This window comes from Chiloscyllium plagiosum, chromosome 15 (assembly GCF_004010195.1).
Source record: "Chiloscyllium plagiosum isolate BGI_BamShark_2017 chromosome 15, ASM401019v2, whole genome shotgun sequence".
NCBI classification, from domain to species: Eukaryota; Metazoa; Chordata; class Chondrichthyes; order Orectolobiformes; family Hemiscylliidae; genus Chiloscyllium; species Chiloscyllium plagiosum.
Genome location: NC_057724.1, coordinates 56,935,809 through 56,960,641, shown reverse-complemented (window position 1 = coordinate 56,960,641; position 24,833 = coordinate 56,935,809). Strand labels below are relative to the sequence as shown.

At 39.8% G+C, this 24,833-nt stretch overlaps 1 protein-coding gene across 8 annotated transcripts in view; it reads left to right on the top strand.

The window, feature by feature from the left end:
* Positions 1-24,833, top strand: part of LOC122557344 (serine/threonine-protein kinase PAK 3) — a 248,127-nt gene that overhangs the window by 69,937 nt on the left and 153,357 nt on the right. For 5 of the 8 annotated variants that reach the window (XM_043704955.1, XM_043704954.1, XM_043704962.1 and 2 more), the window contains one exon: positions 3,761-3,872. The exons of the other annotated variants lie outside the window; for them this stretch is intronic. The gene's annotated coding sequence lies outside the window, so the exon portion shown is untranslated. Of the gene's footprint in view, positions 1-3,760; positions 3,873-24,833 lie in introns of those variants that run through there. 8 annotated transcript variants of the gene reach the window in all.

The following is a 24,833-nucleotide window of genomic DNA, read 5'->3' as shown; positions in this document are numbered from 1 at the left end:
TGTCTCAGTCAAATCCCTCGAACTCAGCACCGCCTTCCTAACCTGCAATCTTCTTCCTGACCTCTCTGCCCCCACCCCACTCCGACCTATCACCCTCACCTTGACCTCCTTCCACCTATCGCATTTCCAACGCCCCTCCCCCAAGTCCCTCCTCACTACCTTTTTTCTTAGCCTGCTGGACACACTTTCCTGATTCCTGAAGAAGGGCTTATGCCCGAAACGTCGATTCTCTTGTTCCTTGGATGCTGCCTTATTGTATGCCCAGGGTTGAGGGTAGAGAATTCCTGACTTAGTGCTCTTTGGCCCATGGAGAGCCTCGTCAATGGCAGATGTGGCAAACCAGAAAATTTCCCAACTCATGTGCCTGCTCAGATGCAGAAGTCCTATTCAGGGAAAAATGTCTTTCCAACTGTTTGCTGGGATTTGCCTGAGTGGTCCTGACCCCACTTACCTGTTCATGGTGCAGCATCTAAAATGATGATGTTCCAGGCAGGGTGCTTTCCCAGCAGTGGATGTCATTCCTGCTGGTGCTGCTGGGAATGAGGAGCTGCAAACTCTTTGATTGGCTGTCAGCTCTCAGAGACAGGATATCATCCCTTGGAAGAGTGAGAGTCCTGATGTCAGGCAGTTAGTTGCTTGATTGCCATGGAATCAGGAGGAGAAAGTGAGGACTGCAGATGCTGGAGATCAGAGCTGAAAATGTGTTGCTGGAAAAGCGCAGCAGGTCAGGCAGCATCCAAGGAGCAGGAGAATCGACATTTCGGGCATGAGCCCTTCTTCATTCCTGAAGAAGGACTCATGCCCGAAACGTCGATTCTCCTGCTCCTTGGATGCTGCCTGACCTGCTGCGCTTTTCCAGCAACACCTTTTCTGCCTTGGAATCAGGTCAAGGTACCTGCAGGTAGTGTGCTGTTGGAGCCATCTCCATTCAAACTTCTAACCCATGTGTCCAAGTCATTTATAAAGAACAAAAAAGATACTGATCCTAGTGATGATCCCTGGGGAACTCACTATGCACTCTATTTTATCAGCAATACTCTTTGTCCTGAAATTTCAGCAAAGTATTTAATGGGTTACCAGAACCAATTCAATACCATTTTCTCCCATTTTCCAGATGGATCTGTTGTGAGATTCTTTAAAAATGTTGTTTTGAAAATCTAGGTATATATCTTCATTGAAATACGTTCAATATTCCACTCTGATTTCTGAGAACTTATCAGGTTAGTCAGAAATTATTTGCTCTTGATAATTCCATGCTGGCTGTCCCTTATTAACTCAAACAAAATTAGCTTTAAAAATCACACAACACCAGGTTATAGTCCAGCAGGTTTAATTGGAAGCACTAGTTTTTGGAGCGACGCTCCTTCATCAGGTTGTTGTCAGTCAGCTGATGAAGGAGCAGTGCACCGAAAGCTAATGCTTCCAATTAAACCTGTTGGACTATAACCTGGTGTTGTGATTTTTAACTTTTTCCCCCCAGTCCATCACCGGTATCTCCAAATCAGAATTAACTTTATTGTTGTCAGTGGTTTCTGGTACTTTTTCCATCATTCATGTTAGATGGAGCTTTATCTCTCTTTCATGTTTTGAACAGATTTAATACTCCACTAATTCACTTTCACCATCCAATATAACCAGGAGGTTTGAAAGATTAGGTCAAAGCCTGCCTCTACTGTCTCCAACCTGCCTCCAACTGAGGAGATATCCCACCTGTATTTGATGGTTTATTATCATTGTATGATGCCAGCACATTCAGTAGTTGCTTTCTGTCTACTGGTAATTTATCCAATAACGCTATTCATACATTAACCTCAACTTTTCATCTGAAAAGAGATATGAAAGCCTGGATTTATGTTCCCACAGCAGACAATGTAATGCCTTCCAGCTTCCTGAACTTGTCTCTGGTGAAGTGGGGAACAGGAAAGACAGGAGGAGAATGAGAAATGCCCTGAATGTGGGCCCTCTAGCCAGAGATCAGAGGCGGCTATGGGCTGTCAGGTGTCAAAGCAGGCCGGTTAAAAGTAGAACAATTCTCTAGGATTTCATCTAGGTTACATTAAATAGTAAGCTCTCTTTGCCTTACCTCTCACACCCCTTTGCTCTCACCCCCCATGCCCATCCACCACCCCTACTGAGCCCTCAAATCCTCAATATTATCTAATGCACTCTATTCAGTTCCATGGCACCTCATAACTTGATGCCAAATCATATCACCTGACTTGTCACTCTATAGCATGGCACCAAATAACCCCAATGCCAACTTTATGCTAACCTATGTTTCCCATTCACCAGCTTTTGTCTCATGTCAACTCGGGCAGTATCCACCATGGGAAGACCTTAGAAGCCATGCTCAGGTGAAATAAAACAAAGTTACAGTGTCTATTAAAGACTTCAGTATGTTAAATCACCTCAAGTAATTCATCCTCTATAAAAATAGGTATTTGTGTTCATAGCCCCACATTAACAACTAATCCTTTAATACCTTGGAGCTGTCAGGTAAATGATGAATCAACAAAAAGCTATTGAAACTGCAAGCATAGTTTTTTTTTTTAGCTCTCCTATGCAGGCATGCATTTTTGTTCTCAAAAGTAAAAGTGCAAAAATTTAGATAATTCAAAAGTATCAAAGTTCCAAAAACCTTATGTGACCTTTGCATGCATTTACATCTATAAGAAAGATTCGTAAGGTCTTTTCCCCAGGGTGGGAAGTCCAAAACTAGAGGACGTAGGTTTAAGGTAAAAGGGAAAGGATTTAAAAGGGACCTAAGGGACAACTTTTTCACACAAAAGGTGGTCCTTGTATGAAATGAGCTACTAGAGGAAGTGGGGGAGGCTGGGACAATTACAACATTTAAAAGGCATCTGGATGGTTATATGAATAGCAAGGGTTTAGAGGGATATGGGCCAAATGCTGGCAAATGGGACTAGATTAATTTAGGATAGCTGGTTGGCAATAAAGAGTTGGACTGAGGGTCTGTTTCCATGCTGCATAGCTCTATCTATAATTCTAATATGGGATCAGGTGAAATAGGATTTGTTAAGTTCAGATTTCCGCTGTGAGTGAGTCAAGTCCTGGCCTCTTTCCCCTACTGATGAAAGTAGAGTTGTTGGACATGAGGCTTGACTGTCTGGATCCAGAATCTGTGCCTTTAGAATATACTGTGGAATCTCCATAATCAAACTAAAATCCAAATACTCATTCAGTAATTCAGTGATACCCTCTGCTTTCGTAAGATTTCCTTTTATATCCCAAATCATCCAAACCACAAGTATATTTATTTATATTTTATTTAATATGTGTTTCTGAAAATAGTTAATGTTGAAGCCTGTTATTGCTTATTTGTCAGTTTCCAAGTCAATCTTATGCTTTATCTCTTCTCAGACCATTGAAACTGACAACTAAATATGTTTAACTTTGATTTGTCTTTGTCCCTTTTTATAACCACTTTAAACCTAATTACATAATGCTCAATATAGTTTTTAAAGTAAATAATTGAGATAGATGATCCTGTATGCTCGAGTAGCTTTTGTGTCTTTTCTCTCCAATGTGAAGGCACCATACTGCCGTGATTAGCCATTGTTGAAAATGGTGACTAGGGGTACAATAAATTCATGGGATAGTCTGAGTACATAATATCGTCTGTAAAACTGAACTCTGCAATACTGTCAAAAATTCTTACAACAGACCCTTTCAAGTCCATCATAAAGGATACAGTTTAAATGTCGATTCCAGATTAATGACTTGGAATTGCTTTTTGCAGCTGATCGGCTGTCTCAGCAGGGAAGTTAACATCTCTTCGATGAAGATATTGAATAGGATGGGTGACCATGGACAGTTGAAGCCTTACTCCTCTTTGTAGAGACAAGTCTACAGTAAGTCTAGCATTTATCTTTAATACAGCAAGAGTACAAATCTTAGAAAAAATACAATGTTTGGTTATAGATGCCATTGATTCTAACTTCCTCAAGGGCAATAGATTGAAAGTCTTAATAATCTTCATGAAAGATTCTGAATCTTCAGAACTTTCTGCTTGTGATTTCACATATTACCACAACCTGCCTGACCATTCTCATGACAGCAAATTCCAGCAAGTCAGTTGAAGAAGGCATTTGGTATACTTGCCTTTATTGGTCAGTGCATTGAATGTAGGAGTTGGGATAGGCTGGGGGTATTTTCCCTGGAATGTTGGAGGCTGAGCGGTGATCTTATAGAAGTTTATAAAATCATGAGGGGCATGGATAGGGTGAATACTCAAAGTCTTTTCCCCAGGCTAGGGGAGTCCAAAACTAGAAAGCATGGGTTTTAAAGTGAGAGGGGAAAGATTTAAAATGGACCTAAGAGGTAACTTTTTCAAGCAGTGGTTGGTGTGCATGGAATGAGCTGCCAGAGGTGGTTGTGGAGGCTGGTACAATTACAACATTTAAAAGGCATCTGGATAGGTATATGAATAAGAAGGGCTTAGAGGGATATAAGCTGGCAAATGGGACTAGATTAATTTAGGATATCTGATCAGCAAGGATGAGTTGGAACGAAAGGTCTGTTTCGGTGCTGTGCATCTGTATGACTGTATGACACTTTGCTGATTTCTGATAAAATTCAACTCCAATTTTAAGGGCCATGCCTGAGTCTAATGCTGTACTTGTGACGTGCAAAATTGTTTATCAGTTGTGGTAAAGTTGAGTTTGGTTTAGATATTACAAAAAATTTACCATTTGTTGTTATGCCCAATAACTTTGAATTTAATATTCATTATGATGTTCTCAAATGCTTACTTAAAGCATGACTTGAACTGGACTGCTATTAATTTTAAAATTTGTGATTAACAGCATTTCACTTGGTTACAAAAACTACCTAGATTTCTGTTGTAACTGTATGCAGTCAGTTGAAAGCAAAACACTGCAGATATGGCAATCAGAAATAAGAGAGAAAATGGAGGAAATACTCACAAGTCAGGCAATATTTGGAGGGAGAAACAGCACAAACAGATTTACAACTTTTCTCTGCTCCAAGTGGCAAAACCAAAAACTCTGTAATATTTCTGTGTTAAGCCCTGTCCCAGCAGATCAGCCTTTTCCTCCTCACTGCCACACTGTTATTCATAGGAGAGTCTACACATTCTTTGGGAATGATGTTCATATTTGCGGTGTCTCATTACTTCTGATACCGTTCAAACTTTTTAGGTAAGCAAGAACAGATCAGCAACCATTAAAGGGACCAAGATTTATGGCTATGTTTTCTGTTCCAGTGCTGCTAAGTGTGCTCAGAACTGTGCGGCATATAAAACATGAAATTTGTTTGCATGTGATGGTCAATTTGTTCACCATACTGTTGCGCAAGCATTCTGGTTTTGTTGTTCCAGACACCACCTGTTAAAGGAATAGGATGCCTTTTACTATACTCCCTTGAGGCAGATTTGGAGGACAACAGAGGATGGGTTTTGGGGGTGTGGGGATGGGTGAAGGCCGGGGAACTTGTGCCTTGATTTAACTTTGAGCTGGAAAGTCTCCGCATCGTACCTACCTAGCTGCCGATTCAGCAGGCAACTGATACCAAATTAAAAGGCACTGTGTAGGTGTGGTCTGTTGTCATGTAGGAAAATCATTTCCTGAAGAGCTTTTACAGTTGGGTGTTCCTTATTCAAAGGCATTCCAGTGTCTGATTGCTGAACTTGCTGTGGGGCACCTCCTGCCCTTGTTTTTGACTGGCATTTCTCCTCTCCCCTTATTGGTGACCCCTCCTATTGATATCATCCCTTTGAAACTCACGTGTGGGTTGGGTCCCTCTTTGAACCTAGCCCTTTTTCTGGGTGCATTACTGGCATTTGCCACAGATCCCCCTGACACTTATGAGCACTTGGCAGCTGCCAGTCTCTGAGCAGTAGTTCTTGAATGGGGGTAGGGAGGGTGTGGTCAAATATGCACAAGAATCTCTGATTCTGAGAAAGGCCCACCACTGACTATATGTTTTTTGAGAGGCACTTTCTTGTGTGCTTTCTCCAAAGGAGGTGACACAGGATGGTTCTCCAGTCATAGAGACACCCTGGACCCTTATTGCCTGCACCAAATATTGCCCATAGGTGTGTTTAATTCAGGTAAAGAAGATTAAAGTTCTTGACTTCCGCAGAAACTGGGTTGTATAGTTGTGTAGAAAGCAGCAGTGATTCCTTTGTTCTACCCAACTGTGCTTGGGTTTTCCACCATTAGATGAATCCATTCAATTCTCTTATAGTACAATACATTAGTTGCATGGTTAACTTATTTAGTACAATAATCTTACCTCTAGAACCAGTTGTGTATGGACAACACTTTAGCTCATAACTCATAAGAAATGCATATGGATCTAATACAATGTACTCAATTATGATCCAGGAAAGAATATGGCCCATTTTTTTACAGGCTGATTCAGAAAGTTTAGTACCTGTACTTGCCATTGGCTGACTACTCAAGTTTAAACAGCCTGAAAGTTGGTAGTTTGTGGCTGCACAACCATTAAGATAGAGAGAGAGGAGGAGGAGGTTTCTGCCTGGGACCACAAAGAATAACTTAGCTGGCAAATTAACCACTGCTACTCTTCTCAGACCTTCGGTCGGCAGATGGTGCAATATTATCCAACACAGATAAGTATGTTCTTCCAGTCAAATGTCAAATTGCTATGGAGCCAGAGACCCAAACCAAAATGTACGTAACTTTCCGAATCTTTTTTCTGTCCATTCTTATCTATTTTGGTGTTAACTCTCCAACATGGGTGCCATGCCTTTGTTGAATTTCACTTTTGTTTGGTCAATGTTGGGGGTCAAACTGTACTATGGGGAAAATAAATTCAGTCATTTGACTGAACAGTAGTGTGGGATCATTGGGTGATGCACGTGAGAATGAGGCCATTTCGCTACCATGCCTGTGCTGACTGTTTGGAAGAGTTATCCAGTTAATTACACATGCCGACTTTTCCATTTTTGGTTTCTTTGCACTACTTTGAAAGATTTTGGAATGTCATGAAGGATGCTGTAAAATTGCAAGTTTTTGAAATTTTTTTTTCAGGTTTTGTATCGTGGCTCTTTTTCTGTAAAGGCTTATTTTTTTCAATTGTGCTGTTTCTCTTTTTCTGTAAAGGCTTATTTTTTTCAATTGTGCTGTTTTCTACTTTAAGCCTGGTTTTATTATGTGCAGTGAAATAATTCATTTCCACGGGTTTAATTATACATAAATAATAAATTTTCAATAATAAATGTGCTGAGAAATAGTTTGAGCAAAAAGATATCTCCTGTCTTTGACAAGTAATCTACTGTCTGGAAGACTGAAGGGACAGAGTTCTTTAATTTGGTTCTCTTGTGTTTTTACATAGGGTTAATAACATCTATTTACAGGTATATTGTTCTCAATCCCAGCTGTCAATACAGAGTTAATGTTGAACTGTCAGAGATTTTTTTTTGGGTGGGAAATTAAATCAAGGCCCTTTCTAGACCCTTGGAGAAAGTGAGGACTGCAGATGCTGACATTCCTGATGAAGAGCTTATTCTCGAAATGGCGACTCTCCTGCTCCTTGGATTCTGCCTGACCAGCTGTGCTTTTCCAGCACCACATTTTTTTATCTAGCCCCTTGGGTGGAAGTATTAGATCCCACTATTTTGAATAAAAGAGGAATTGTCCCTGGTGTCCTGGCACAATGTTTATACTATTAAAATCAGCATTGAAAGAACAGACCTATCTGGTCATTATCACATTTCTGTTTGTGGGAACTTGCTGTGTGAAAAATTGCTGCATTGTGTTTTACTTTACAACTGTGACTGCACCTCATTGGCTACATAGTGCATTAGGGATATCCTGTTGCTGTAAAATGTGCTGTAGAAATGCAATTTGTTTACCTCTGTAATTAATATTTTTTTACTGCAAATGGTAGAGTTATTAGTAAACAGGACATCCGAAGACAAGTTTAAACCAAACAACACAAAAAGAAGTGCACTCTAGAAATGTCATTAGAGTTTAAAAGCATACAGAGTTTGCACTGACAATCAGAATGGAACCTCACCTTTCTGGAGCTGTTTCTGCTGCATTAATGCTGCTAGCTTTGGGCTAGACATACTGTATGCCATCATTCATTGACTTGTGTGCACTGCTGTTTATTTAGTCATTTAAATTGGTACTTACTGTACTGTATGGTATTGTCACCACAGATTCAATGCAAACTAGGTGACCAACTTGGATTGTCAAAACAGCAGAAGATCCTGCATTTTTCTAAGCTAACAGGTTTACAGTATTTACTCATGCTATACCACAATTCAAGTAAAGGATGTATTTGTGAGGTATCAGTTCTGAGATGTGCACTGAAAAAGTGTAATTGTATTTTTAGCAAATATTAACCATGAGCTGAATCCCCCTTTCGGCCTTGGGGAAGAGCTGACCTTGCACCTTGTAATCTGCACACCCAATGCGTGCATGATTTCAGAGTTTCAAGATGTGATGGACTACTTGAGGACTGTGAGTGCAGATATAGGCAGGTTAGAAGGCCCTCCTCAGTTTTTTAATTAAGTCTCCCAGCTTCCAAGTGTGTTAAAAGGCCCCTGCAACCTCACGCATCAATTTCCTCACCCCATATCTGCTCATGCCTTCTAAGAATGCTTGTGCAACCTCTATGAACCCATTTAAACACCATTGGTCAGCAATGCCATTCCATGTTTCCTTCATGCACCCCACCCCCAAAATCTTCCAGGGCACCTCTGTGCTCCCATGTGTCCTGTATAGCCAATCATCCCATGAAGCATCAGTGGAAAATATTTTACATTAATATAACAATCCTATTAACTTATTTGAACAAACCAAAGGTTACATCAAAGGGACAAACTTTTATTACATCTCCTTGACACTGTCATTCATCCTCAGAATATTCCCTGTGCTGAAACCAGCTGGTGCTGAAAGCCAGCCAAACACCAGTAATGTTCACAGTTGCCCAAACAATGGATTATTCTCTGGAGAGGAAAGAACAGAACATGCTTGTGTTAAGTTCAAAGTCAAGTACAGATCCATCAATGTAAGAAACAGATGTCTAGCCTTTTTTTTCCCCAAGTGTTGAAGCCATTTCTTTTTCAAAATCAGCAAGAACTATTCAAATCTCAGTACATAAGAGGACAGCAAGACTGAGAAGACATTTTGTAACATCTTTCACTGTATAATGGTACCTTCTCCATTGGAAGCATCATGTAATTCATGTGAACAAATACACAAAGCTGGTCATAGATGAACTAACTTACCTTGAAAGGGCATATCCCAACAGATGAAAATTCAGCCCATATATCTAAAATGAATAGTTTGATGTGGGATTTCAATTACAATAGATGTATAATACCGCAGATTTTGGAAAACAAACATAAAATCGAAAATGCTGGATATTTTTTGACAGTTTAGGCACTATCTGTTTAAAGGCAATTACAACTGGATGTAAGGATTTGACTCTAGAGAGATAATTAAAGTCTTTAACACTTTAACACAAGTTGATTCAGTTAACTAATGGTAAAGCTGACTTTTTATAATTCAGACTCATAGGTCTATTTTAGTATAATCTTTTTTCTAGTATTGTCTAAGTGTTGTACTATATCTTGTATCTGTAATGTAACCAGACGCTTATTGTTCTTATATCAACATGCCCAAACAGTCTGGCCAATTGCTGGCATGGCTTTGCGTAAAGCACAACATACGTCTACAAATGAGAATATTTGGGAACAGTAGAGGGAGGGCACAGCTTCTGGATAATAGAAAGAAGTGTCAGCCACCACTTTTTTGATGCGTATTATCAATAAAGTGCCAAAACTCCAGTGTCAGTCTCTGAGCAGTGGCACTGTAGAATCTCCAGTTTGAAAAACATCTATTTTCTGCTTTTGTCTCTGTTCCTGAGTCAATTTTGTTTCCATGCTTTCACTGCTTCTGTACCTCCTCAGGTTTAGGTTTTTCTCATTGATCCAATTGTAATGTGTCATCTATCAACACCCTTCTGATTATTATACAAAGTTCAATTGCATTACCTTTAGTAACAAGCTCCGTTATTTTTTCAAAGAGCTGAATCACAATGGATAGGATGATTTGTTTTGAACTGTAATCTTTGAACTAATTTTTTTCAAATTAAAATTAATTTCTCTTGGCTTATGACTACTAGAGCTTTTCCCACAGGCTGACTGGTTTTAGTTACCAGGTTTATCACTCTTCCCTTTTTAGAACAAAAATATAACATTTGTGACCCAGAAGAATCGAAACATTGTTGTAACTAGAATCTTTAAAATTTCCACGTTTACTTCCCGTAGACACCTAAGATACATATCCTGCTGTCTGGATAACTTCTTTGAGCTTCCATGTTTTTCAATTGAACTTTTATGTATGGCTACTATGTGTCTGCTACCTCCTCCTTAGTTTATATGAGTATCCATGAGTGTTATACATACAGAGTTTAGACTTAGGTTTGACTTGTTTGCATTTTTTCCCCTTTCTTTCCATATTATGAGCAATGATATCCCTTTGCCACTTTTGTCATTTCCTCTTTGTTGGCTTCTTCCGTGAAAACTAAAGCAGAATATTGGCTCAGCAGCATTGTGTCACGAAGCTAGTTCCTTTTATTTTCTAAAAGCTGTCCCTTGGCTCAAGGAGACTCTGTCCTTTTTTTTTTCAGAGGGGTAATAAACCGGGCTGGGCTCCAATCAGTCTGGTTTGGTACAGAGATGTAAAGGATTTTGAGAGGCCTTTTGTTTATATGTAAACAGATGAAACTTCAGGTCAAAGTGGTCATGTTTTAGAAGTGACCTGTAGAATGAAAGGGGAGTGGTCAGCTCCATAGCTGAGCAGTTTAGTTCAGTCCAGACCTGGTTGGGAGTTCAACAGTGAACTGTATGGAAACAAACTCTCTCTCTATGCCCTCCTAACTTCAACCAGTAAGCATCTGACCCTTTTTTGTACTGTGTTTTAAAGGGGGTTTGCTTATTGGGACTGATGTGTATATTCGGAACAGCATACTTAAGTCTAGTTTGAACAGACTGAGTTGTGTAGGGGGTTCTTTATTCTGTTATTGATGTTTCATTGTGTCATTTTGTGAATAACGTTTTTGTCTGTTTTAAACTTGATTGTCAACCTCGCTGACTTTGAGTAATTTTCACTGTACACTTACCGAAACAAATTGCAAAGTTATGATTTGGGTTGTCTGCTTAAGAATGCTTTGATTTGGTCTGGCCTAGTCCATAACAGGCTGGGGGCTCTTTGTGGGATTTTAAACAGCGAGTGATAGGTGTTAGTGTCTTTATTTCGGGTGTTGGTTTGGTTGGGGAGACAAAGCTTGGGGTAATGGCCTTTTCAGTCGCCAGTAGTTTTCTGGAAGTGGATGTGGTGACTTTGGAAGGTTTGTAAAAAGTGAATAAGACCAAGCTGCAGGAATTAGCAGAAAAGATGGAATTGGAACTGCCTGCTTCTGTGAGGAAAGGAGAGATAATTACAGCAATAGCTCAGCATTTAAACTTGCTGGAGAAATCATCAGAATCTATGGAGATGGCAAGAATTCAACTGCAAATGAAGCAGCTTGAGTTAGAGGCAAGAGATAATGAAAGGGCAGCAGAAATAAAACAGTTTGAGTTACAATTAAAAGCAGAAGAGAGGGAAAAAGCAGCAGAACAGAGAGAAAAAGAGAGAGTAGAGAAAGAAAAAGAAAGAGCTTTTGAATGTCAAAAACTGACACTTAAGAAGGAAAGTCAGCTTAAAAGGCTGGAGATAAAGGCTGAAGGTAACCTTAGCGAGAAAGTAGTGTGAACTCATGTGGAAGAGAAGAGAGTTAAAACAGCAAGGTTAGCAGCTGAAGGGGCTGATGGTTATGCGCTGGTCCATGAAACACAGTTTGGCTTCCAGAATCAATTTCAGTCCATGAGGGATAGAATTGAGGAAAAGAGAAATCCTTATGTGGAAAGGGAAAGGTAGATCTCACTGACGATTATAAGGAGAACTTACCACAGGGTAAAAAAGGAACCCTTGAAGGGGTCAAAGAAGTTAAAAAGCTCCAGTGTTTTCATTGTAATAAAATGGGACACAAAATCACAGTGTTGGTGAGCGAGGAGAATGCCAGATGTAGGAAAACGAGACAAGCCTGGAAGTTTAGATTAGTAACAAAAAGCACAAGGGAAGTTAGACAACTGCTTCAGAGTGTACAAGATGTTCAGAGGTTGATTAAGGGGATGAGCCATGTCTGCTTAAAAATATACATGCAAGGGTAAAGTATATTCACATAGGTCAGGAGTGGTAGTAAGGAGGTTACAATATTAAGGGATACAGGATCCTCTCAGTCTGTAATGCTGAAGGATTAGGGATTATTGCCAGAAAAGGTACTGGTAACAGGAATTCATGGTGAGACAAAAAGTGCTCAATTATGTAAAGTGAGGCTCGACAGTCCAGAAAAGAGTGGAGAATTTGTGGTAGGAGTACTGGACAAACTCTCAACTCCAGGAATTCAATTTGTCCTTGCAAATTATACAGCTGGCCCACTGGTAGGTGGGCTGCCTAATCTAGTTGAAAAGCCAGTGGAGACACCGGGAACTGAAGACATGAAGAATGTTTATCCAGGAATTTTCCCTGAGTGTGTGATCGCAAGATCACAGAGGCACAAGTTGAAGCAGGAGAGATCAAAAGGCACAGATAAGGAAGCTTTCATAGTGTTATCCGAAACACTCTTCAATCAGATAAGTGGAGCAGTGAAGGAGCAAATAGGTAAACATGTAAGTATCTTTGGCTCTGCTAAGCTGATTAAATTACAGCAGAAAGATGAGAACTTAAAACAGTTATATCAAAAGGTATTTACAGAAAATGAAAGTGAATGCATCCTTGTGTGTTGTTACTTAACAAATGATGTCTTAATGAGGAAATGGAGACCATCACGCATTTAAGCAGATGAGAAGTGGACAGAGATTCATCAAATTGTTTTGCCAGTAGGGTATAGAAAGGAGATACTATGAGTGGCATATGAGCTACTATTTGTAGGTCATTTAGGGGGAGGAAAATACAGGCTAAAATACAAAGACATTTTTACTGGCCTGGATTACACAAAGATGTAGTTGAATTTTGCTAGACGTGCCATACATGTCAGCTAATCAGAAAACCATAGACAGTAATAAAACCTACACCTTTAAATACCTATTCCAGCATTTGAGGAACCTTTCACAAGAGTCTTGATTGATTGCGTAAGTCCCCTACCTTGAACAAAAGTGGGAATAAGTATTTATTAACAATAATGGATGTGTTGACTAGATTTCCAGAGACAATCTCATTACACAACATCACAGCTAAAAAGGTTGAAGAAGAATTACTTAAAGTTTTACTAGATACGGACTGCCAATAGAGATCCAGTCAGATCAAGGATCAAACTTCACATCCAAGCTATTCAAGGAGGTTATAGATAACTTGGGAGTAAAGCAATTCAAACCTACTGCATACCATCCAGAATCGCAGGGAGTGCTAGTGCTAGGCATCAAACACTAAAGACAATGTTGAGGGCTTATGGTCAGGATTATCTAGATGATTGGGATAAGGGAGTTTGGTTTGTACTTTTTGTGATTAGAGATGCACCAAATGAATCAACCAAATGCAGTCCATTTGAATTAATTTTTGGAAGGAAGTAAGAGGACCGTTAAAATAGATTAAGGAGGAATTAATAAGTAAGAATTCAGAGACCACCCATTTGGACTATGTGTCAAATTTTAGAGAACGATTAAATAGAGCTGGAGATTTGGCTAGACAGCATAGAGTATCACAGCTTACAGTGAAACAGGAAGCAGATAAGAAATCACAAATTTTCAATTTTGCAACTGGGGATAAGGTATTGGTGTTACTTCGAGTAAAAGTGAATCTTTAAAAGCCAGGTTTAGTGGACCTTATCAAATCGAGAGGAAATTGAGTGGGGTGAACTACTTGGTAAGGACTCCAGACAGGAAGAAATCTCTCACAGTGTGTCATGTGAATATGCTCAACAGGTATTTTGATAGAGAAGGAAAGCAAGAGGAGAAGGTTTTAATGATTACAGCACTGAAGAAAGAACCAAGTTCAGAGGATTCTGAATTGGACATTCCTCAAATCAAATTGGACAATGAGGAAGTTGTCAAAAATTGGGATAAGTTATTGAATTACCTTCCACAAGAAAATTGAAAGACCTGAAAGAGTTATTACTTTCACATGGGGAGATATGAGGAAATAAACTGGGAAGTACTAACCTAATTGTGCATGATGTAGATATAGGAGATGCTGTTCCAATTAAGCATAACCCTCTAAAGTTGGCACAGGTTCAGAAGGAGATAGAACGCTTGCTCCAAGATGGCATAATCGAAGTGAGTTACAGTGACTGGAGCTCACCTATAGTCATGGTGCCAAAGCCAGATGGTACACAATAATTATGTGTGGACTTTCGCGAAGTCAGCGCTGTTACAAAGACTGATGCATATCCAATTCTACGGTTGGAGGACTGTGTTGAAAAAGTGGGACAAGCGACTTACATTTCTAAGTTGGACTTGCTCAGAGGCTAAGTGGCAAGTACCTCTGACAGAGAGAGCAAAGGCACTTTTGGCTTTTGTAATGCCAAATGGACTATATCGGTTCAAAATCATGTCATTTGGTGTGAAAAATGCTGCAGCCACATTTCAGGGACTGACTAATAAGGTCATTGCTGGATTACCCAACTATGTGGTGATATTGATGACCTGGTGATTTTTAGTCACTTGTGGAAGGAACACTTACGGCATTTTCCGGACTTGTTCTATCGACTTCGGAAGGTAGGCTTGGTGGTAAACCTAACTCGAAGTGAATTTGCCAAAGCCCAAGTCACCTTCCTAGACCATGTTATTGGACATGGACCAATGGCCCCACGGGATGTAATTTGGGAATTTCCCACACCGTTGGTGAAAAAAGCAGCACTACGGTTCCTGAGATTGAATGGATTTTACCAAATGGTTGTGCCAAACTTTAGCAGTATGGCTGCTCCAATCACTGAATTGTTAAAAAAGGGCAAGAAGTTTCAGTGGACTGTCAAAGGCATCTGACAGCCTAAAAACTGTGTTAACCACTACCCGAGTATTAGCCACACCAGATTACACAAAGTCTTTCAAGGTGGCTATCGATGCCAGTGATGTGACTGTCGGTGTGATGCTCCTGCAGGAGGATGATGAAGGAATAGAAAGACCCATTGGGTATTTTTCCAGGAAGTTGAATGTTCATCAACAGAAATATTCAGCGGTGGCAAAAGAGACTTTAAGCTTGGTGTTGGTGTAACAACATTTCAGTGTTTATATTACCAGCAATGTATCTGAGACAATCGTATACACTGATCACAACCCATTGGCATTTGTGGAAAACTTGAAGGACAAAAATGGCCAGACTGTTGTTGCAGCCATTCAATTTGACAATTGTGCATGTGGCAGGTCACGAAAACATGATTGCCAATGCTTTATCGAGACTCGAATGAGAGATGGAGGCGTTTGATGGTGCGTGTACCGTGGCCTGAACTTGCATATTTGCGTGTTTATAGTTAGTATAGTGTATGTGTGTGCTTTAGACGACTAACCAGGTTTCTGGAAGGTTACAAAATGAAGCCATCCTTTGGTTCATTTTTTTTTAAGGGAGGAGGTATCACAAAGCTATCCTTTTTTTCTAAAAGCTGTTCCTTGGCTCAAGGAGACTCTGTCTTTGATTTTTATCAGAGGGGTAATAACCCGGGCCAGGCTCTGACAGTCTGGTTTGGTACAGATATGTGAAGAGTTTTGGAGGCTTTTCATATATATGTAAACAGATGAGACTTCAGGCCAAAGTGATCACACTTTTTTAGAAATGACCTGTAGATTGAAAGGGGAATGGTCAGCTGTGTAGCTGAGCACTTTAATTCAGTGCAGAACTGGTTGGGAGTTCACCACAAAGCCGTGTGGAATCTCTCTCTCTCTCTCTCCCCTTCTAACTTCAACCTGTAAGCATCTGACCCCTTTTTGTACTGTATTTTAAAGGGGGTTTGCTTATCAGGGCTGTTGTGTATATTTGGAACAGTATACTTAAGTCTAGTTTGGATGGACTGAGTTCTGTACGGGTTCTTTATTCTGTTCTTCATGTTTTATTGTATAATTTTGTGAATTCATTTTTTTGTATGTTTTAAACCTGATCATCAACCTCGCTAACTTAATCCAGGTAATTTTCACTGTACACTTATCAAAACAAATTGCAAAGTTATGCTCTGGGCTGCCTGCTTAAGAATGTTTTGAGTGGTCTGGCCTAGTCCCTAACAATTGCCATTTTGGTAACACTATCACAATATCCATGGGAATTTTCTTCCCTCTCCTCCTTCTTGAAGATGTTGACTCCTTGCTGGATTAGAGGTCCATGCAATTAGAAATAAGAAGCAGCAAAGAATGCCTATCTGTGTTGGAGCTAAGTCCAGACCTTCAGACAGTAGTGAAGTAATTACAAGAGGCACTGTACACTAATCAGAGAAACATGGAACAAAGGAAAGGCACAATAAGGAGAGATGTCAATTTTCACACAAACAGGAAAGACACAAATACTCAAATCATAAAGGCAAGGAATTTCTGGTGTCCAGTTCAGTTTTCTGAAATAGCCTTGAATTTAACTGCCTGGTAATGGGATAGTTTTGGTCAAAAATCAGGAATGCACTTGTTTCTCCCTGTTATAAATTCTAACATCCAGAAATAAGATCTTTAAGAAGTGGCCTGATTTGTACTCCAAATTCCCAGGGTAAAAATGTCAATTACTAGGGGACATAGGTTTAAGGAAAAAAGGGGGTAGGTTTAACAGAGACGTGAAAGGAATTTTGTTTTTACACCGAGGGTGGTAAGTGCCTGAAATGTACTGCCAGAGGAGGTGGTTTTGATGGACACAGTTGCAATGTTTAAGGGACATCTTGATGGATACATGAATAGGCAGGGAATAAAGAGGTATAAACCACGTCGAGGCAAAAACATTTTAGTTTGGAAAGGCATCATGTGTTGATGCAGTCTTGGTGGGCTAAAAGGGCTTGTTCCTGTGTCTTACTTATCTTTGTTCAAAGACACAAAACTCAGTGACACAATTGCTGCTATGACTTCAATTAATTTGGAAATGAGGGTGGTGGTGAGGGTAGAGGAGGTCAAAGCTGTCAGTTAGAGGCAACAAAGGAAGGACAGGAGGTAACGACTCCTGAAGTGCTAAAGATTTGATCCTGATTTCTAATTCCCTTACCAGCTCTCCAGGTTTCCCCAGGAAGCCCTCAGCCTCTGGCAGCACAGCCACAATACTGCATACATCCTCTCTACCCAGCCAGGCCAACCAGAGCTCCAGATTTTAACATAATTGGCTGATCATATCGAACAGCGTGTTTCTTCCTTTTTTTTTGTATTAGACAGAGTACACACTGTAACGGGGACTGGCGAAACCTAAACCAAAACATCCAATGTTGGATGTGATTCTGTTTTTGGCCTTCAGTCCTGGATCATTTGTTATTTTCTCTCCTGTACAGTGGGAAGAGTGATGTCATCTTCAGCCTTACTACAAAATAGTTATGCTCAGCACCTATTCTGTTCCTCTTCTGACTTCTGTCTTGGGCTAAACTAAACTGTCTGCAATCTTCTTGACTTTCTGATTGTCTCTTATACCTTGTCCCCTACAACGACCACCAGCTTCTGCCTCTTAAAAAAATTATCTCCTTTTACTTCTACTCCAGCCTCGCTGCTGAAATCCTGAGGCACCATTACCTCTAGAACTGCTACATCAATACATTTCTGGCTGACAGTCCATCCAATATCAATTTCCACTTGTCGAAATCTGCCCAAATACCATTCCACCTTCTTTTCCATAGTTCCTCATTGGCCAACATTAGCTTCCAGCACTCAAAACATGGAGTTTAAAATACACATTTCTACATTTAAATTCCTTTTGCAGTCTTCAAGACAGGTCAGGTGAATTGGCCATGCTACATTGCCCATAGTGTTAGGTAAGGGCTAGATGTAGGGGTATGGGTGGGTTGCGCTTCGGCGGGGCAGTGTGGACTTGTTGGGCCGAAGGGCCTGTTTCCACACTGTAAGTAATCTAATCTAATCTAATCTAATCTTAAATCCTTTCCCTTCTATGTATTATTGTACATTCAGCCATCTCGGACTCTTGTTTTGTCATTGACATAATCTCCTCTGAATATTCTTAAAATCTGTTTCTTTGACCAGGCCCATGTTTTTGACTGGACCTTGGTGACTTGTCTTGAAATATGTTAAAATGTGTTAAATGCTGATTGTTGCTGATATTGAAGAAACCCTTAGCTTTTCAGATGTCTAACTGGTAGGGGCAACATTACTCACATTTTAGAAAATAAATGACTTATGCAGCTAATCTAAACAAGCCACATGTTTGTAATAAGAATATGAGACACAAAAGTGGAATGCAAGCCATTGACGACTGAAAAAGAAGACAACGATTTGGTATGACCTTTTGTCAGCAGTTTCTGTTACGAACACAGAATAATAGGAATCACGGCACAGAAAGTGACCATTTGACCCACGCTGCTTGTACAGGAGCTAACTCTTCAGCTGAAACTGTGGAGTTAACATTTTTTGTGTATTTTCTTCAGAACTTCTTTTAAAAAGTGATTGTACGTGTTTAATAAGTGTCTTAAACTTGTAAACCTGTAATTCAAATCAGCTTGTGAAAACACGTTGGTGAGAAGTTGCACTTGTTTCCTGTCTCTCTCTCTCTCTCTATTTGTCTTCTTGGTAATGGTCTAATCTATGCAAATAAGAGCAAAACTGACAATTTCTATGTAATGTAACTATGATGCAGTCAGATTAGATATGCCTTATCATAGTGATAAGGATTGCACTGGTCTTTTCTAGTGTTGATAGTAAATCAATTTCTTATGGCCTTTTTATTTAGCCATAATTAATAAAGAAACTTAAATAATCTTTCAACAAACCTTTAATTGCCAGCTTAATTTCAGCTTTAACTAGCATTGCCAGGCTGCTGCTGAAGTTCTTTAAGCTCCAATTATCCTTAGGTGCAAGAAGAGAATACTGTTTATGGGCTTCCTCCACCATATACCAAGCTGCGCACCCAGAACTACTTCTTAACTCTAAATGTTTTCCATGGCCTGGAGCTGCTACTGCCTGGGATTTCTCCTAAGTCTTAGCTGCTTGAGGTCTGTCTGTTACAGCACAAGAAACCTGTTCCTCTTTCTGAATTCTTCCAACTTCAGACTGCAACTTCTTTCTCCCATTAAACACACACCCAGGCAAATTGAAACCAGAAAACCTTCTTAACAGAATTGCTAGAACCTCATTCTACCTCCTTTTTCACAGTTCCTTGTTGGCTAATGTTAGCTTCTAACTTTCATATGTGGAGTTAATCTTCACCACCCACCTCGTTGGCAAACTAACCTGCTCTGCACTGTCCTTAACCTGACCTTAAATGTTTACTCCATGCTTTAAGATAAATTAACTCTAACCCTGTTTGGGATGCCACACCTTCAAGCTTTGTAGCACCACATCTTGAGCAAAGATAGTTTCTCAAGCTTCATCTTTTCCCTTCTAATTCTGTTAAACCAAAATGGATAACCTTCTGAACTGCTATATGGTTTCTGTATTCTGACAGTCACTAGAGCCCAGCAATTTAATTACTTTACCTTCCTAGCTATTGACCCCTTAAAGCAACATTTCAACCTTTTCAGTATAACATATTTTTATATGCTTCAGTCACATGTTCTCATTTTATACTGTTAAACTTTAATTCTTGAAATTAAAATTTGCACACTAAAACAATAAACCATGAAATAGTTATTTGCACCAAAACATCTTCTGCCCAACTTATAAAGGAAATTGGGAGAATGCCTATGGAAATTTCTACCCTGTTTTTAGCAGACAGCAAACAACCTTCCATTTTTCAGGCTTAGTGCAGGGATGCTTAGTGTAATTATGCATGATAGCTATGGAAACAGATGATGGTACTCTGATATACCTCAACTTGTACACAGAAAAGAATCTTTCATTATCTGATGTTTGTGGGAGAGACTAGAACTAAGGGACAAAATTGAAAAATAAGGGGTCAACAACTAAAGATAAAAATAAGAAGAAATTTTCTCTGCAGGTTGAGAATCTGTGGAATTTTCTTTCCTCAAGAGATTGGCAGAAATAGTCATTTTAAAAGGCAGAGGTAGGTAGATTCTTGTCTAATAAGGGATTCAAAGGTTATCTAGAATAGGTCAGAAGGTGGAGCCGAGGCCACAATCAAATTAGCCATGATCTTAAAATGTGGTGGAGCGAACTCCTGCTTCTATTTAAAATACCAAATATCACCAGGCCTCCCGACCACAATAACATGTCCAAAATTATAATTAAATGTTTACTTGGCAGACAAAACATCTGTCACAACATGAATTTGTTGGAATAGTCAGTCTGTTTTTGTGTTAGCAGTTTGTGGAGAAACTGTTTCTCGTTGAACGTTGTAAATCCGGTCTATTAAGTGAACACAGGAACTGTTCAGCCCTTTGAATCTTTACAGCTATTCATGGCTAATCTGTGGTGTAGTTCCATTGAACTACCTTAGCTTTATTTCCCCATATCCTTACCTAATAAAACAGCAACCACAGAGAAAAGGGGCCACAAAATTACCTCCTTAATGATGTTGACCACAGTGGGCTTTCCATTTGAGCTGATGTTCAATTTGTTGTCAGGGCCTGAAGGTTGCATCCAATTCCAATTAATTTATGTGAATTAGACCCTCATTGACTTTAGGAGCTATCTTAGTTACCTGCCAAATTGTCTCTTTAAAATTCGAAACTGAAGTGTGGGATTGGACTTTTCAAATGCATTTAATGGTGCACTTTGGGGTGGGGTTAAAATCCACACACCCCTCCCCCAATAGGTTTTCAGTTTACTGCTTTCTAAAGTTAGTTATCTGCAGTGTACAATTCGGTGCAAACCAGACTTGTGAATTGAGTTTAAAAGGCAAAACGTACATGTGCCAACTTGACTTAGTTAAGGTAATTCAATTTTATACGTAATATGTAGACTTTACAGCATTGCTATTACATTTTTTTAAAGACATCCTTTCCTCTAAATGCAAACTAAATTGATGGATTGTGGATGAATGCAACACTTAGACACTGAATTACATATATTAAATGGTGCTTTGGTCACCCACACATTGTGAACTCAGCAGTATGATGGAGTGGGCAGGGTGAGGGATGGGGGGGGGTTTAATGTGTGTAGCAAATTAGTGTCAGACACTCCAAAAGAGGAGGGAGAAAACTCCAGAGTTTCTGTTTTCTATTCAGATGTCCCTGCTGGAAAATACTGTGTAAATCTGGGCTGTGATAATGACCCTGCTAAGTGCTGTGAGGGCATCAGTTTAGATGATGAATGGATACACAAGTGAAATGCTGGAGAATGGCCAGACTCTCTGGTTTATCTACATATTGAGTTCTAACTCTTGGGTAGGTGGTACATCAACAACAATCATTTATTTGGCGTGTTTCAGTTGAGGAAAAATATCCTTAAGCGTTTTGATGAAGTCCTGGTTTTAAAAAATCTAATGACATTTCTGCCCTTGCATTTTAGCATAGTTCTGTAGCACAGCTTAAGTGATTCCTCGAAGATTACCAGATCTCCCTTCTTTCCACCAGTCGTTTTATTTTTCCCAATAGCTGTGCCATGGCTTGACTGTCACTTTCTAAGGGGATCTAGGGATTACCAATAAATGCCAGTCTTGCTAGCCTTGCGCACATGTAAGAGCAAGTAGCAGACACGATCACACGTTTGAGATAATGTCACAGGACTGGATTTTATCATGGGCTTTAGGCCCGAGTGTGAGGAATAAATGAAGGCCCATGCCTATTCTTGCCGGAAACCTGACCTGGTGTGGGACAACACTATTTTCCTGCCCTCCGTTTAAAAAATGGGCAAGCTTTCAAAACTATTGGCCTTAGCACAGGGCCGACAGTTCTAAAGTCTTGGCTGTCTACTGTAATGGACATGGGGTTTGGAATAAAGATCCCAGAAGGTCAAACGTCATTGTTTTTGTAAAATAAAGTTATCATTCCAAGAAGGTTCTGAAATTCTTTTTGTGCAAAAATCTTAAAAATATATAAAACAATTGTTCTTCAGGACTTCTCTTGAGATTTTCACCAAGGTCTACATTTTGATTTTTCAGAAACTCCTTACTAGCTTTCAAAGTTACTTTTCATACTCAATAACTCACTAGGTGAAGGGGTTGCATTTTGTATTTGCATTGACCTATGGGGTATTTGGACTCATGCACAAGTGGGAATAGAAGAATTCATCAATACCCCCGCTATCAACCCTCTCTTAAATTTGAAGCTACAGCACACGATAAAAGTATTGATTGCCTAGGCACCATGGTATTAAATGTGCTTAACAATGACATCATAAATTAGCAATGTTTTTTTGCCAAAATATCTGAAACTATCACTCTAAATGTACCTTATGGATTAGTGAGGTCACAACTACGTTTTTTCATTGAGTATTCACAAATTTGGAATATTATAACAAAACAGTTACTTTCATTTTTACAACATCTTAATCTTAGGTAAAGTTAACCCGACACAGTGTTTATTACAATAGCATCCACCATATTTTCCTTATGTTGTAGCTCCTGTACATTTGCAACCTTAAACTAGAAATACCATTTATTTGCAAGTACAAGTAATTCATTATCTCAGTGATTTCAAGTATTACTGGCTTCCAATCCAAAGTGAGTCTTTAAAACTGTAGTAACTTCTTAATAACCTCCCTGTTCCACCTTCCCCTCCCTCTATCTACTGAGTTACAGTGAAAAGTACTGTATTGTGTGCTAACCAGACAAATCATACCCCTGAGAGTGAATTTTCTCAAGTATTTTGGGGCCTTTTTGGGGATGTATTGCATACCACCCCTTTGCATTTTGATCTTTGATTATCACTAATGTGTAAAGCAGACATTTTTAAGGAGAAGTCACTAAGTTTCACTAAGAAATGAAAACTATGAATCATCCTTTTTGCTTCTCTCCAGCTGAGGGGAGTGACACAGCACACTTTTTGACCTCCGTTATGTTGGGCCATTAATATTTATAAAGCAGTCTCTCTCTCCCTTTTGCAGCATCCCTATTGACTCCTGACACCCACTTTGCAACTTTGTTCTACCAGCTCCCAGTATCCATACATCCCTAACCCCACTCCCAGAAGAAGCTAAACAGTGGCTTGTGTGAAATTTCAGCTGGTTTCTGCTCCTGACTCTTGGCACCCAGCAGTCACTTCCCTGGTGACCTTCTCACTGCACCTCTGACATTCCTGCTGCTCCAACCACAGGTTGTTTCCTGCTCCTTGGATGCTGCCTGACCTGCTGTGTTTTTCCAGCACCACTCTGATTTAAACTCTCTCCCAGACTTGTTCACCCACAAGCCCGGGCAAGAAGGAGTCTATATTTGGAGGAACAGCTCCTTACTAATTTCAATGGTTCTATTTATATTTGATTTGATTTCCTCTGGTCACATAGTCATAGAGATGTACAGCACGGAAACAGACCCTTCGGTCTAACCCATCCATGCCAACCAGATATCCTAACCAAATCTAGTCCCACCTGACAGCACCTGGCTCATATCCCTCCAAACCCTTCCTATCATACACCCATCCAAATGCCTCTTAAATGTCGCAATTGTATCAGCCTTCTACCCTCTGTGTGAAAAAGTTGCCCCTTAGGTCTCTTTTATATCTTTCCCCTCTCATCCTAAACCTATGCCCTTTAGTTCTGGCCTCCCCCACCCCAGGGAAAAGACTTTGTTTATTTACCCTATCCATGCTCCTCATAATTTTGTAAACCTCTATAAGGTCGACCCTCAGCCTCCGATGCTCCAGGGAAAACAGCCTCAGTCTGTTCAGCCTCTCCACAGTGAAAAGTATTGTTTATGTGTGCTAACCAGACAAATCATACCTTACGTAAGGACCCCTACATGTGAATTTACCCAAGCACTTAGAGCACTTTTTTGGGGTGGATTCACACACAACCCCTTCGCATTTTGATCATGGATTATCACTAATGCGTAAAACAGACATTTTGAAGGAGAAGTGACTAACTTTCACTAAGAAATATGAACTCTAAATCATTCTTTTTGCTTCTCTCCAGCTGAGGGGAGTGACACAGCATAATTTCCACCACGGCTAAGTTGGGCCATTATATTTTACAGTTTAAATAAAGGCAGATGCTGGAAATCTGAAACAAACTTAGGAGGTCTGATGGCAGCTTTGGAGAGAGGATAAGAGTTAAACCTTCAAATACAGAGACCGGTCTTAAGAACGTCTCATTTTTATTTTGTTTTACAAGCTGCTATACATGTAGAATTATTTGTTATTGATACAGCTTGGTGTAGGAGCTTTAGAAGCAGCAGCCTTCTATGTTTCCATAACAGAAACAATCAGTTAGTGAGTTATTGGGTAATCGTATGCCTACAATAGTGAGGTTATGGGGGAGGAAAGACCAGTTTCAAAGTTGTTTGCACAATATGATCTGAGAGAACTAAAGACAACAGTATCTTTGAGAACTGTAGATCAAGCAAAGAAAGAGGAGGGAAATTTTGAGGTGGAGCATAAAGAACAAGATTAGTGGTGATTGAACTGGCTGTAGACTGACTGGTTTAAATCCTACTGGTTTAATGGTTGTGCTTAGTTTGTATGTCATGCTGATTATCAGTGAAGCATTTCATTATCTTGTTTCCCAGCTTTAGATGCTTCTCCTTGACCAGGTGAGTAACAGATGGTGCCCTTTATCAAATAAGTGGAACTCTGGCTCCACTCCTGAAGGCACTTATTTGTTTTGGGTACAT